Source organism: Drosophila obscura, unplaced genomic scaffold (assembly GCF_018151105.1).
Source record: "Drosophila obscura isolate BZ-5 IFL unplaced genomic scaffold, ASM1815110v1 contig_1, whole genome shotgun sequence".
Taxonomy (NCBI): Eukaryota; Metazoa; Arthropoda; class Insecta; order Diptera; family Drosophilidae; genus Drosophila; species Drosophila obscura.
In genome coordinates this window covers 7656178-7671904 of record NW_024542679.1, presented here as the reverse complement: position 1 = coordinate 7671904, position 15727 = coordinate 7656178, and the positions used below count along the sequence as shown (strand labels likewise).

Here is a 15727-nt window from a genome sequence, read left to right as displayed (position 1 = left end):
TTCATGTAAAAGTCGCGCAAAATGCAAAATGGCCCTGCAACAACAACAACAAAAAATGCTGCCGCTGCTGCAGTGTTGACTGACTGGCAGGCCACGCCCCCCTTGCCTCCTCTTTCAGCCCTGATTCCAGAGCAGAGCCCAAGGCCCCAGGTCGAGTCTGTTGGGGTCTCCTCTACCGAGCTCCCCATCAATCTCAATTGCTTCGCATTTTCATATGCGACTCTTCGATCATTTTGCGGCACGAAGTGACAGGCAACAGGAACCCATACAAAAGATACAACAACGGTAATAAAAATTGCAGATTTGTCACAGCATTTGTTGTTGTTGTTGCTGCTGCTGCTGCTGCTGTAGTTGTTCAGCGTGGTTGTTGTTGTTGCTGCTCTTGGCCTGGCCTGATTCTTTTGGCTCTGTTTTGCCTACGTCGCGTCGTGTGCCTGTAATTACTTTTTATTATGTGTATTTTTTTTTTTGGCGTATACCCTTTTCTGCAGGGTGTTGTGATTTTTAAGAGATTTATGCAATGCAGAGGGATTCAGAATTTCATGAATTAGGAAATTTAGTGGATTTATTAAATATTCTAGGTATTCCACATTAAATTCCACTTTTAATTACATCCTCAGTTACATTCTTCATTTGATTACACTGCGCACATTACCGACTGCCAGCACTGTACCAAGAACTGTTCTACAATAACGTTCGTTCTATTAGGAGAGTGAAAAGAAGATAAGCAAAAACCGTTTATGCATAGGGAGAGGGAAACGAAGACGAGCAGAAGCACATGCGTCAATTTCCAGTGAGAGCGAGCAATTAGGAAACGAAAGAGGAGTAGGAGGAGAGCATGGAATGAGAGAGATCATTTAGCTGACCTACGCATCTGTACCGCTCTGCCAGCTTCCAATGTCAGTGCGAAAAATGTGAAAATAAACGAAAGTATTGTTGCGCAGTAAAGTGAAGTGGAGTGGAGTGTTGTGTAGTGAAGTGTAGTGAAGTTTAGTGAAGTTGCAGTGCAGTGATTAAACATAAACAAAATATCCCAAAAACCAGGTGTAATAGTGTTTAATAGTGAAAAGTGAATAAGCTGCGTGATCAAGTGCGTTGGCGGACCATGTGCGGAATATAGGGAAATATGTTTGCCAACATAGCAATACAAGTGTGTAAAATATTTAATATATTAAAGTTGAGCAATTTCTATTTTTTTCTTGTGCAAAACGCAGCTAAAATCCATAGGCGCATGGTTCCGTTATGTCTGGAGATGTCTCAAATTTGTTCGTTCGTTTGTGAGCGCGCGTGTGTGTGTGTGAGTGATAGAATGCAAAAGCAGCAGCAAGTCGCTCTCCATTCCCAGAGAGCATTACACCAGTGAGCAGCAGAGGAGAAGAGGAGCCAGCAATGCTCTCGTTTGCAGACTCACGACAATGTGAGGTGAGGCTTTCCAATTGCCCGAAGATGTTACGCTCTCCCGTCCAACCACTTGATCAACATAAGCGATTGGCGTGGGAGTATGTGCCCTGTGATGCCTCCACCTTATAATAATCTATCCCGAAATTTGTGCTCTTATTGGAATTGGCACATTTCAAATCCATTTGCGTTGTGCTGGAAGAAAAAGGAACGGTACATGCTCGTGGGCATAAGGTAAGAGAAAGAAGATTATTGTTCCTCCATTTCAAGCGCATATTCTTATATTTTTATTTTTGTACACTATTTAACTCTCCCTCTTATTCCTTTGATGACTCTTGAAATTAGGGTATACATAATTCGGCACGCCGAAAGTTATTCTTTTTTGCAGCTTACAATATTCTGGTTTCTGGGACTTTGTTTCTGGATTTATCTCGCCCAAATGTCTACGCGTGATTAAACGTTTAAATTGCCAGATATGATATATCCCCGAGAGCCTGTCGCCGTCTGTTTTCCTCGTCCAACTCTTGACATACGACTCTCGGTAGGTACTGGGGTACAGCCTGTCGCTGGGATTGGACTTGGATTGGATTGTCTTCTGGTTCTGTCTTCTGGTTTTCTGTTTATTGTTGTTCTTTTTCGAAAGTCTCTCTGGCAGTGTCAGCTGCTGCTGTCGGTGGCCTGCCTGTCGATGTTTGTTGTCTGTTTGCTGTCTGCTGTCCTCGTTTGTTCTCCCCAATAAATTGGCTTCAGGCGACAGCCAAAGTGTGACAAAATATTGCCTGCTTGAAGCGGGGTAAATAAATATAACAATTATTTGGGAATTTTTCAGGGAATTTTTTTTTTGTATAAATGCCATTTCCATCACTCAAAAGCCATGGACTATCGCTTTCATCATTTTCGTATTAGTTTAAGGTTTTATTCAAATGGGAAAACTGTTCACACGATCGCTTAGATGTCCCCCCAACTTATAACACATTAATACTTAATAGTTGAAGACTTTATTCAGCGCCCACATACCAGCATTTAACAAGCAACATCCAACATCCAACACCCTTTTAAGCCCCTACTTCACGCTTAATTAGTCGCATTGTACAAATGGCTTTATCGCGAGGGTCTTAAACACAGTCTTTAAGTCAAGAGCATAAAACACGCTTTACAGATCCAACCAGCGGGTGTCAAATGAGGGGAAGGGAGAGAGTGTATGCCAACGACGACTCCAAACCAAAAATGGTCAAAACATGAAATCCTATTAGACAAATTGAAATTACAAATGAGACAACAACGAAATTAATTTATTAATTAGTCACACTCCATTATGGTCAAACAAAGCTGTTGGCCTGCTGGCCTGTTGCTGGCTGCTGGCAGAGGAAAAAGAGTTAAGTGACGTAGCAGCAGCAGCAGCGGCAGCGGCACAAACAGAAACAGTAGCCCCAAACGGCTGCCCACGACATGCCGCTTGAAATGTCTGACAGATGAAGCTGAATGTCTGAGGCCATAACTGATGCCAAAAGCTGTCGTTCGAACCATTCCTGGTGTGAAAATGCTTACGAGAGAGAGATCCCATTTGGTGGGAGTGGGGGGGGCCTGCAACAACCTGCCTGCTGCACGCAACGTGGAACGATCGTCTGTCTGTTTGCGTGTGTGTGTGTTGTGTGTGGGTTGTGTTCCTCTTTGTTGCGCTGCTTGCTGCCTGACATAATCAATGATAAGCGATCGCTAATTAAAATTATTAAAACCCAGAAATCTACACAGCGGACAATGAAAATGAAAATTTGTGCCATTCTGGGTAGTCAGTCGCTGAACGGATATCGGGGATATCGCCATCCAGAGATCTTCTGTACCGCTGGTACCACTGTGCGCGGGTTCCATTTTCAGGCAAACGCTTGGACAGGTTGTTGGCAAGACAATTGCAATCGGTTTTTGGGCCTGCAGCCAAAGAGTTATCATGTGAAAATCCACAAGGAAGTATGGAATGGAATGGAGGAGGAGGCCTCCTTCCTCCTTCCTCCTTCCTTCCCACTGCATTCATTTCATTACGGGAGCATTTCATTTCTATTTCAGCCTTCATCATTATCAAGTCTTTTTGCGCTGCTGCTGCTGCTGCTGCGATAGCCATAAATGGCGCAAAGTGAATGCCCGGCCAGGCCAATGAGGGAGGCAATGCTTGGCCAAAACGGCATTCAACGGCATCCACTAAGGCGTTTCGTTTCGTTTTGTTTGGTTTTTTTTTTGTGTGTCTGCTAATTAAGACTTTTTCTGGGTGTCAAAGGCAGTCTCTACCTGCCGAGCATAATTCATATTTGTAGGCCTACATTCGATTACATTCGTTTCCATTCGATTCGATACGATTCAGTTTTCAGATTAATTTTTGTTTTTGTTTAGTTATACAAGTAGCTTGGCTGGAGAAAGTTTATTTTTTTTTTGTTTTTGCTGGTTGGGCATTTTTATATTTTTAGCGCCATAAATAAGCGTTTTTATTAATGGCAGCCCATTAACCCCGACTAATTAATTAACAAAACTCTGAAATATAAATGTTATAACCAGCAGAAGAAAAAGAAGGCAACAAAAAAGCAAATACCTGGAGGCGCGCTCGCTGGTACAACATTTCAAGCCGCATGACTGGAAGACTGTCTGTCAGTGGGGCAGACGATTTTGATGTGCGGCTGGCTCTCAGGCCATAAAGCCACTCTTCGGGCACTCTGGCTGATCTTCCCAATCTACTGCCACTCTGCCACTCTATACGACTCTTCTTTGGTGATGAGTTTTCGAATGATGCGTATCCAATGTTTATTTGAATTTTTTCCATATCAAATATTTATGAGATGCTCGTTAGATCATTCATGAATGAAAGACTTGGGGAATTTATATGACCAGATCATGTTGGAAGGCAGTCTGAAGAGCTCTCCTACTGATGGATCTATCTGTTGTCTGTGAATGATATTTTTGGGAGCAGACATCTCGCCCTTTGAATATTTTTTTTTAACATAAATCTAAAACGAACGCCCACGTTTGTATCTGTTTTTTGTTTTGTTATTTTTTCTTCCTCGATAGTCAAAATTATTTTTTTTTTCTGTGTTTTTGTTTTCTTCGTTGATTTTAACTAATTTGCGTTGCGTGGAATTTTTCGTTGATTTTCTTTCTAGCAGTTTGTGTTACCTTTTGGGCTGTGTGAAAAGCGTTTAATAAAAAGCTGTAATAAATACTTAAATGCTGAAAGATATGAAGGAGATCATTGGCATGGCAACGAAGACAATGGGCCACATTTTACGTTTTTACGTATACGTTGAAAATGAAAAAAAAGTATTCAAAGTGGTGCTCCGATCATGATGATGATGATGATGCTAGTGGTGGCTCTCGTATAATCGTAAAAAATTCATTGAGGCAATTGTGTGGCTTTTTGCAGGCAGATTATCTGCAATATGTTCCCTCCCACAGGTCAAGCGTGGCACATCAATTACTTTGTGGCACAGGCGCAGGCGCACTCGCAGGCACAGGCTCAGACCTCCCTCTCTAGACAGGAAACACGCACACACAGACACAGACAGACAGCCTGTGGATGTGGCAGATACACAGACACACAGGTTGACCTCTCAATTTAACGCTTTATTCGCTTATAATGCCAGGAAATGCCACAACATCTTCGATCGTTGGAGGAGGAGGAGACTTTGGTCTTTGGTTGTTGTTGTTGTTGTCTTTTGGCAGATACTTGATCTTGGCATCGGATTGTGCGTTGATTGTTTTATTATGAAGATGTTTGGATAGCGGAGAAAAACATAATTCCCCCAACTCCTGATTTTATGGCTATATTATTAAGGTAATCTGTGACGATCAGCAGAGATCTGAGTTGTCAACAATTCGGGGGAAAGCTAATGGGAGGTGAAGCATGCCAGGGATCGTTTGAGCTAGAGCGTGGGCTCTTTTGGGTCACCAATTCTTTGGGGATGGGATCATTGCAGCGTAGGAGATTATTTGAGGTATTGGCCATAACACTTCGTTTTGATATAAAATAAAAGAAAATCATTCCAGGGAATGTGCCTGCACGATCGTCATTCGAAATGAAAGACTATCCCAGTTAATATCTATTTTTCTGGGCACTAAACGGAGGATCCAGGTGTCTTAGCACTCGAATACGAATAGAAAAATAGTCTAGAGAATTGCCAGAGTCGATCTTCATTAGAGAATGAATTCATTTCATTCATTCTTAGCATACACGCTCCTTAATGTCTGACTGAATGCCCCCCGATTGGCGATAGTCTCATTACCATCTTCATTCGTATGGGGGCTGCCACTCAATGTGCATGCCACATGGGCAACAGCTACTCGTGGCTCGTTTGGCCAACAATGCCATACATATATCTAATTAGTCGATCCATTAACGTGACACCAAGAAGGCGCCCCCAAAAAAAAAACGCAGACAAACGGCCATTAGGCGGATTGTCAATGCGCTTTTTATTATAACTTTTTATAATTCTGTCCGCATTTTGCCACAAAACTTCACTCGCCCGCCCGACTGCCCGCCCGTCCACCCTCTCTCTTTCTAGCTCTCCTATGGCCCCCCTCTTTCTATCTCGCTCTCTTCTAGCCATGTGGTGGCTGCAACATTTCATTAATCGAGTCACGACATTAGACATTCAACAGAGTGAGAGAGGGGGGCAGGCAGCCCATAACCAGGCATAAAGACAGGGAGGAGGGATAGGGGCAGGGGCAGCCGAACCATTGGAAAAGCCAAAAAGCCCGGGCGTATGGCAGAAATTTTTCCTCCATTGCGCTTTTGGCCAAAAAAAAAAAAAAAAAAAAAAAAACAAAAATTGCAACTTTGACAACTTTATCGCCGCTAAGCGATCGACAACACAAGAGCCCAGGCAGGCAGGCAGCCAGGCAGGGATGTCAACAGCAGGGCTGCTGGCTGACAGCAGCAGCAGCAGCAACAGGGCGGTGGGCGGAGGGAGAGGGCTGCAGACTGCAGAGGGAGTAAAACATTTCCCAGCCAGCCTCAAGGAAAAAATACTGTCAACGGGGCCCAAGCAAAGGAATCTAAATTAAATCACATAATCGCTTTGACGGATTGTCCCGCCGATTTGTTGAGTCTTTTCGATTCGATTCTACTGCTGATCGAATAAAAGACTGACTCTCTAAGCTCCACTTTGCCCCCCCGCTCCACGCCACAGATAATGCCACACACATGGCAACAGCCGTCTAATGGCCCCACTAATGGCAGCAGCAGCAGCGGCAGTCATATCCGCCAGATTGAGAGTCTATATGGCTGCATATTAATTGCAATATCAGGCTCCACAGCCCCCCCTACTACTACCGCAGCCAATCGCTGTGGCTGTTGTTTGCCTATGAGAGATGTGGTTGTTGCTGTTGCTGCTGCTGCTGCCTCGTTAGTGCTCGATTTTTAGTTCAACGGTGCAATAGGTTGAAAATAGGTTCGTGTCTCTGTACCTTTTGGGGGAGCAATAAAAGCGACAGCGATACTCTATGAAAGTGAGTGTAAACCCAGATGAAAACTGAAGGAAATTGGATAAAATTTCTTTGTATTTTAACTGAGAAATGCATGGAGAGGGAATCCCAAATGAGAAATATTTTGGGGTAAACCTTAGAGAGAGATTTTTGGCAAATCTAACTTGGAGGTAAATATCTTTGCCTCAGAGGAATAACACTGTTAAAGATAACCTTTTAATGCATTCCAGCTAACCTAATATTTTGGATTAGTTGATATACCCGCTGGCTATGGCAGCGAGGGCATAACAATTGAATTGAAATGCTTGAAAGCATTTGGCAGTCGGTTGGGTTGTGTGTGGGGGCGTTGCACAAATGAACTTTCCCACACACTCGACACCAAACCAAACACAACATTGATTCAATTACGTGTCGACTGTATTTTATATGAGTGTGTTTGTGTGTGTGTATCTTTATGTATGTATGTCAGCCATTGCATTGCATGTTAGTTAGCATTTAGCGCGGGAAATATTGTACAGCATTTGGCTTCCTGCTCCCATAATGAGAGTCAGAGTCAGTGGCAGAGTCGGTGGCGGAGCGCAGTCGGAGTCGGTGCTGCCCCCTGCCACTGCCACTGCCCCTGCCACCATATCATTATTATTATTACATTTTTCGCACTTTAATTTATGCACCTGCTGCTGATTCGTGCAACGAGTGCAACGCCGCCGCTATGGCCGCCCTGGCCACACCCACTCTGAGACAGTAATCGATTTTTTGTCTATGGATATTTTTATGGGCAATAAATTTCACTTTCAATTCGATTATTTGTGTTTATTCGTGATAATTTATATTATTTTATAAAAATTCGTTTCTGTTTTAGGTATAAAAATAGGCATAACATTTAGAATAAAATTTTAGCATACAATTTGGTATATTATAGGGCATAATTTAGGTAAAAATTTTGGCATAAATATAGGCATCGAGTTAGGTATAACTTTAAAAATAAAATTTGCCTAAATTTAGGTCTAAAGTTAGGTCTAAATTTGGGTCTAAGGTTAGGTCTAAATTTAGGCATAAATGGGTTTAAGGTTAGGTCTTAAGTCATGTCTAAAGTTAGGCCTAAAGTTAGGTCTAAAGTTGGGTCTAAATTTGGGCATTGGGATCGAATATGCGACAGAACCCCCCTTCGAAAAGTGCGCTCTAATTGATCTGATTACACGATTTGTGGCACCAGCAATACTCATGACTCCCCTGACTCTTCGACACTTTTGGGGGCAGATCCAATCGATTCACACACACAGCATTTCAGCATTTGAGCATTAGGCATTAAGCACCTGGTCAACATTTCAGAGAGGTGCCTTGACCCGCAACCCCACCTCCAAATGCAACACATTTTCCGCTTGTGAACTTTTCGGGGCAATGGAAATACTGAAAACCGAAAAACAATTGGCAAGGCAGCAGCGCCCGCAGTTTTTGTATTAGTTTTACCGCCGCTGCACTGCGTTTTCATAACAAAATGTTCTGCTGTGTGTGTGTTTTTTTTTGGTTTTCTGGCTTTGGTTTTCCTTTTCAGGCTATCAGTATCAGTGTGGCAGTTGAAGTTGCAGGCAACAAATCTGCAAAAGGTCATAAAATGTGCGCTGTGTGGTTGTTGCTGTTGTTGCTGTTGTTACTGTGGTCGTGTAAATTTTTACACGCCGAATCACACAGCCGCCAATTGTTTGACTATGCCTGCGCCTGCGCCTGCGCCTGCCCCATCTGACATGCAACATTGATGCGGACAGAGTGGAGTCTCTCTGACTCTCTGACTCTGACTCTGAAGTTGGACTTCGACAAGAGGCATTCAACTGTCAACAGTTACTACCGAAACGACCGACAAGAGCCCCGCTAAATGCCGCCAAATAACTCACGAGAGGCACCAACACGCTCCTCCAATGCTCCTGCTGTTGCTGCTGCTGCTGCTGCCATTTTGGCCGCAACTACAAATCACTTTTACTGCAGCGCTCCGCTGCTGCCCCCCAAAAAAGTCGAGCCGACAGTTGAGCGAGCGCCTGGCCAGGCAGCCCAACAAAAAAATTATTTAAAATATAAATAAAATTCTCTAAATATTTGCGCATTGATTTTGCATTTAGCCGCACTGCAGGTCCGGGCGCCTGCCTTTGCCGTTCAGCCGTTCAGCCTTTCAGCGGCGGGGCAATTAAGGTGCAATAATTTCGGATCATTAGGTTAAATTTGTCACGACCCGCTGCACGAACCAAAACCCCACCACAGTGCGCCCAGAGGGGCAGCGACTGTCCAGACATGTCCAGACTGTCCGTCCAGACAGTTCAGACAGAAATGTAAAAGCTCAAGCGACGACTGCTCGGACAAGTCAAAGCGCCCTGTCCATTTGGTTGTTGTCCGTTGTCCGGTGTCCCATGCCCCTGGCAGATTAGGCATAATTTTCAGTTTTCAGTTTTTTTAGGTTTTCCATCGTACAGTTTTTCCCCTCATTTTAGTGCTGCTGCTGCGGCTGTGCTAGGTGGCACTCTTTACAAATTATGACACAATTTGTTGGCCAAATTTGGTAAGCGGTTGACATTTGGCCATGTTTCTTGTCGATTATCATCGCTGCGCTGCGCTGCGCGCTGCCTTCGTTGTCGCTGTCGATCGTCGCTATCATTGGCAGGCCCATTGGCGCGCTATCAACATGTGGCATAATGACAAGGAAAACGCCACACGGCACACAGCAACACTGCAACACACTGCAACATGGGGCAAGCAGGCTGGCAACTCGCTGGGAAAGTGATGCCAAACAACGCGTGGGCGATGCAGGTTTTTTTTATGCAAGCTAAAGAGTAGGCGGCGGGGGAGGGGGAGGTCTGGAATTGCATTCCACAAATCGATTGGCGCGCTGCGCACACGCACTGACCGCAATTTTTGCTGCATGATTATATTTTTTTTTTTTTTTATTTTGCTCAATGAATCATCGAATAGAGCAGAGCGATGGGGCAGATAAAAATAGAGGTGGAAACGTGAGCTATTTGAAGATACAAAATATATGGTGAAGTGTGGAATAAAATATGAGAAATGCTGGCAGCATGGAAATTGCAAAGAAAACTCATTGGAAAATTATTTTGTAAATATATCAATGAAATTTTCACTCCAAGGAAAATTTAATTCTTTTATTTTAATTTAATAATTCCTTTCAAAAATTTCTATTGATTTTTATTGATCACCCAGTCTGCTGTTTGTGCTGCCATCTCTAGCAATTATCGCGACTTACATTTGGCTGCTTCCCAGGAGACGACAAACGAGCAAAACCCGCGGGGCACGGCGTCAGGCTGCACACCGATGTGTGTGGCATTTCTGTCACTTGACGCTGAATTATTTTCACGCCTTTTTACAAATGTTTGAATGGTTGGAAAAGCGCAAGCACCATAGCCATAGCAGCATAGCCATAGCGGGGGCGACAGACAAACAGACAGACAAACAGACAGCAGTGCAGTGCAGTGCAATGTGTTCCACTTATGGCTAACGCCATGCGGCAAGGCCTCAGCATAAAAACTTGGACTCAATCCCAGTGACACACACACACACACTGGGGCAGCCCAGTGTCCGCAGCATACGTTTCGGACACGGACACGGACTCGCCGACTGACTCTCGACGGTCACTATGGAGATTTGCTCATAAATCTGACAAACTCAACGCTAATATTTGCAGACTTCGTTAGACACACGGCAAATGCATTTGATATGCCTTAAACGGGGACCTCGACTCTCGCGACGCTCGCAGATCGCAGATCGCTGCTGGGGGGCGGGGAGTGCGGCCAGGGCCGAAACGAGTAGGTGGTGGCAACACACCAAGACGCTGTTGCTGTCCCCATGCTTCTGCCACAGCCACAGCCACAGCCACTGGCACAGCCACTGCCTCTCCTGTTGCATTCACTGCCCCTGCCTTTGACAAGTGTAAAGAGAGCTGACAAGGCGGCAGGCAAGTCACTAAAATGTGAAATGCGGACAACATTTTTATCAGATTATAAGTTGAACAAATGCCTATAACCGATGGTCCAGTGACCAAGTCAGAAATGCAGGAAAAACTAAGGAAAAAGTCAGGAAAAAGTGGCGTACAAACTGTGCAAAAATGAAAGGAAAATCTGGCGAAATATCAGAGTGAATGGTGGCGGCGGCAGCGGCATCTGTGGTCGGTTCGGTGGCATCATCCATTAATCTAAGGCGCCTCAACATTCACTCTCTTGACCTCAGACCTTTTAGCAGCACTCCTCCTACACTCCACTGTGACTTATTCATTCATTTATTCACTTCATCATTCACTCCCGCACAGAGTTTCTCTCTTTTATGTGTGTGTGTGTGTGGGCTTTAAGTACAAGCAACTAATTTAATTTTCATTTATCATAAAGGCAGCAACTAATTAATTTCCCGCTGAGCTGACGCTGCGCTGCTGCTGGCCTGCCTGCCTGCCTGCCGGCCTGCCTGCTGCTTGCACTTTTGATTGTGCACAGACATTTTAATTATTTAAATGCAGGCCGAAGGCTAAGTCTGAATCGCAAATCATGGCTCATAAATCCATCAAAATGGCCAATACCAATAGCCAAAGCAGCAGCCACAGCAGCCACGAACGAAGCAGGCCAGAACTCAGAGCCACAAAGTCTTGGCCAAGTGCCATGCAAATGTTGTACAACATTAAAAGGCTACAAGAACAATCCATTGAAACATGAGAGAGGCATGAGGCATGGGGCATGCGGCATGAAGCATGAGGCATATTGCAGAACAATTGTTTTAGTAGCAATTGTTGTTCTCGATTCGGTGGCAGCAACACGCGCGGGGACATTGCTGGCAACAGACAGAAAATAAACTGCGAGACCAGCGTCTGGTCTCTGGTCTCTGGTCAGACATTGACTTCCACTTTGTATCTGCGGCTGCAGCGGCTGCTGCTGGATTTTGGTTCACGATTCGCATTGAAATGTTACTGTTACGATAAGTCCAGCCTCCTTTTGCCTCCTGTCTCCCTCTCTCTCGTGACCCTGAATTGTTTAGAATAATTTGCAATTGCCATAATATTTATTATGATTTATTAAACGCATTCAATCGCGGCAGCAACTGTTTCTGTTTCTGTCTGTGGCAAGGGCCACTCGACTCTGTCTCTGGTCGGTCTCTCATGTTTGAGTACTGCTTTGAGTCCGCAATTAAATTGTTTACCTTTTGTGTGGCTCGGCAATTTATTAAGAATGCATTAAAATACATAAATAAATCGCTTGCCATTAGAGTTTTCATAAATTTCCAGTCGTTTGCCGGCCAATCCAAAGACGAAGCCAATCGAAATCCAATGAAAATGTCACCAAAGTAATTTGTCGTTTGTGGTTTTCCCCTTTGGGGGCAGCTAATATAAACTCTGTGTGTAGGGTTTTCCCTGGGGTTCGTAATGGGAAATCTTTGGGGAATATAAACTGCAAATAAGAGCAGGATTATTGTTTATTTATTCTTTACATAGATATCAATGTGAGGAGCCTGTAATTACCTTTCATGTGCGTAAATTCTTTGGCTGCATTCCTTTAGTTTTCCCGCTCACCAAAGTCTTCAGCTAAATGTATCTATTACGCTGAGAAGTGCCCCCCTGCTTTAACCTTTTTTTCGCGCTTCAAAGTGTCTCTAAATTTTTCCTTTTGCGGTGACAGTTTACAGTTTTTAATTTGTGGCAAAGGAGTTAAGAAATTCGGGGTACTGTGGAGCGAGAGCAGCGTTCAAGGGAGTCTAAAATAAAAAAAAAACAAAAGGCAGTAGTAGAATCTCTAGAGCACAAAACCCTGAAGATCTTTGAAAAATCTTCCAAATAAAAAATAAAAAAAAAGATCATCCATCAGGCAGGCACCACTGTAGACCGCAGCATATGACAAATGTCTTCTAATTACCCCCAGTGGCAGGCAGGCAGGCAGGCAGGCAGTGAGTGTGTGGCAGCCACATGTCAGCACGCGATGCAACCTGTTGCATGGCAACGACAGTTTTGTTGCCGTCGAAGCGAAAGAGCAGCAGCGTAGCACCTTAGCCATTTGCAGTTTGAGTGAAAGACTAATTAAAAAAGTGCCATCAAAGTGTGAGAGGGAGAGGAAGAGAGAGAGGTAGGCTATGTGCGTGTCACGAAGGATGGGGCATGGAGCATAAAGCCAATGATTTTATGGGGCAAGCGTTGGCTCTGGCCACTCTTTGGCTTTTCATGTTGGTGGGGTGGGGGATATCGATATCGATGGTGGGCACCCACTGGGTGGCATTTGCAACATGGCAACATGGAACAGCAGCCGCAATATAAACAAACACATGTTAGAGCCAAGACGCTGCCTCCTCCTTCGCCTTGCTAGCTGCATCTGTGTGTGCTTGTCTGTGTGTGTGTTTGTCTGTGTGGCATGCAAAACAATATTCCCATGAACATGAAAACCACTTGCTACAAATTGTTGAACAAGAGGCAGGCAGCAGCAGCACTAAAGCAGCAGCAGAAAAAAGCTCTCTGCGCAGTGCAACATTTTTAAACGGATGCAGATAACGATCGTCGAACACAAATGGTGCAGAAATAAACACGAGTGTAGATGCAAATGATATGATAAGCAGTGCGGGGAACGTACCACAGATTGTGGCAGAGTGCTGTGAGTGTAGAGGGGTAGTGGGTAGGGGTAGGGGGTAGGAGAGCAAGCCCATGTCCATCACAAGAGCGCGGCATAAATTGTGCCACAAATGCAAATTAAATGATCAGCGCGGTAAACGGGTTTCCACGGTCCACAAATTACTGTCACAGCAAAGTCGCCTCCTAATCGAATGAATGCTGCTGCCCCTCCTGCAGCTGCAGCTCCTCCTGCTGCTGCTGCTCCTTCCTCTTGCTGCTGCTGCTCCTTCCTCTGGCAGCTCCTGTCCTGTCCTGTCAATTATGTGTAAGACGGGGAGCAAATCCCCAAGACTTGCCACTGCTATTTGCCGCATCATTATAATCACGTGTTGATTGCTTTTTAAACTTTTGCGCCAGCAGACGAAAGACCGACCGACCGACCGACCGACCAACCGATCGACTGCGGGCCTAAACAGTTGACTGTCTGGCTGTGGCTGTGGCTTTGGCTTCTGGCCTAAACAGGCCAGGCTCGTCTTCTTGTGGAACGTTTGCTGCGTATCGTGCTGCCTGGCCTGGCCTGGCCTTTAATTTCCATGCGAAACGAGGCGCCAGGCAGGCAAAAACATCGTTGCAGCAGACATAGCAGCTTGTTAAGCAAATGCTGATAATTAGGAGGCAGTGGCAGAGGCAGAGGCAGAGGCACTGCTGCAGCTGCCACAAAACGTGGATAATGGGTCATTGGATGAGGCGCACAGGACAGCGAACAGGAAACCCCCCCTCACTGTTGACATATAAAGGCATGATTAGAGAGGGGGGCATGATGGGGAAGGAGCAGTGACAGAGGCAGGGCAGAGGCAGGAGCAGCAGCTGGGGCAGGGGCATGAGCAGGCACAGGGGCTGGGGCAGGAGCATGGGCAGGGGCTTGGGGGCATGCATAGCGAATGACCAAAATGTCTTAATTTCAAACAAAACAAAAAGAAAAGAAAATCCAATCTAAAAGTAGGAGGAAACTTTTGATTTTTTGGGCTTAACCACAATTTTCCACTCCATGACACTACACTCGCGTGTGGCGTGTGGCAGGCAACCCACGCAAACTGCTGCCCAATGGAATTCTGTTTGGCAGGATGGCGAAGGTTTATTCATATTCATATTCATACGAGTATATTCGTATTAAAAGCGAAGATGAAATTATAATGAAGACATCAACAACGAAGTAAATCGCCAGCCCACTTTGATTTTTATGGCCATAAAGGTTGCAGAGAGGGCTAAGGGGGGTCGGCGGTAGAGAAGGTTTCGACCTCTTACCGCCAGAGAAGAGGCCTCTGGAGCATGGGGCATGCAGTATGCAGCATGCAGCATATGGACTGCATGGAGAGTAGTAGGTGGTGCCCAAAACAAATTGCAGGCAATCGCAGAGGCCGTAAGTATGCTAAATTATCAGGCGTCCGTTGTCTTGCGCTGCAGGGAATACCCTATAGCGGGGGGTATGCTTACATCTTCAAAGATTATGGCACGGAAATCTGACATAAAAAATTAAATTTAAATTTAAAATTAAAATTTAAAATTAAATTAAAATTACTCTCTGATATATTTGATATTTTCTAAGAAATAAAGCCAAGCTTCGTTTAAGACTTTTAATTTTGTTTTTCTCAAGCGAAAATGTTCATAGAACTGTTGCCAAAGGTAGCTTCATTTTCTAGAAATAAAATGGCAAAGCTTCTTCTACAGATCCTTAAATCTTTTAAAATACTCCAACAAATTTTCTATTAAAAAAAATTCAATTCGTTTCTTTTATCTCCATATTCCATATTCATTCTCCTATTCCATTAGGGCATCTGCAGATTCGTTCTCCCATTTGCCACTCTCTTTTTACTTTGCCTCCAATATTTTTCAGAGTTTTTCCGGGATGGCTTTCCAATGCGAGTAAATGGCCTTTTGAATGCTAAAGGCGGCCGAAAAAAATCCACACAAAACAAACAATCGCTTGAATGAAAAAAATAAGAAAATAACAACAAAAATAACAGCGAACGACCGACTGTTCGGATCGTCGATCGGCCTGGTCGTCGGGTGTATTATTATGAGAAGTACGAGGCATTAACATTATTATTGGTACGCTGGACAATTTTGGGGGGGCAATAAAAGACACAAATTGCTGCTAATAATGATGCTGAATGGTGGGAGGTGGAAGGCAGCAGCTCAAACCAGAGCCTGCAACTGCTCTGGCTACACTCTCCGCTCTTCACTACTTTTCCACCATTCCTTTCTGGAGTCTTTCCCCCTTTCTTTCTGCCATGC

At 44.5% G+C, this 15727-nt stretch overlaps 1 long non-coding RNA gene across 1 annotated transcript in view; it reads left to right on the top strand.

Moving 5' to 3' along the window:
* The first annotated feature begins 688 nt into the window (after nucleotides 1-688).
* LOC111080104 overlaps nucleotides 689-15727 on the top strand; it is a 37859-nt gene continuing 22820 nt past the window's right edge. Inside the window, exons 1-2 of the long non-coding RNA XR_002608435.2 lie at nucleotides 689-1150; nucleotides 1215-1632. This is a non-coding gene — a long non-coding RNA (uncharacterized LOC111080104). The remainder of the gene's footprint in view (nucleotides 1151-1214; nucleotides 1633-15727) is intronic.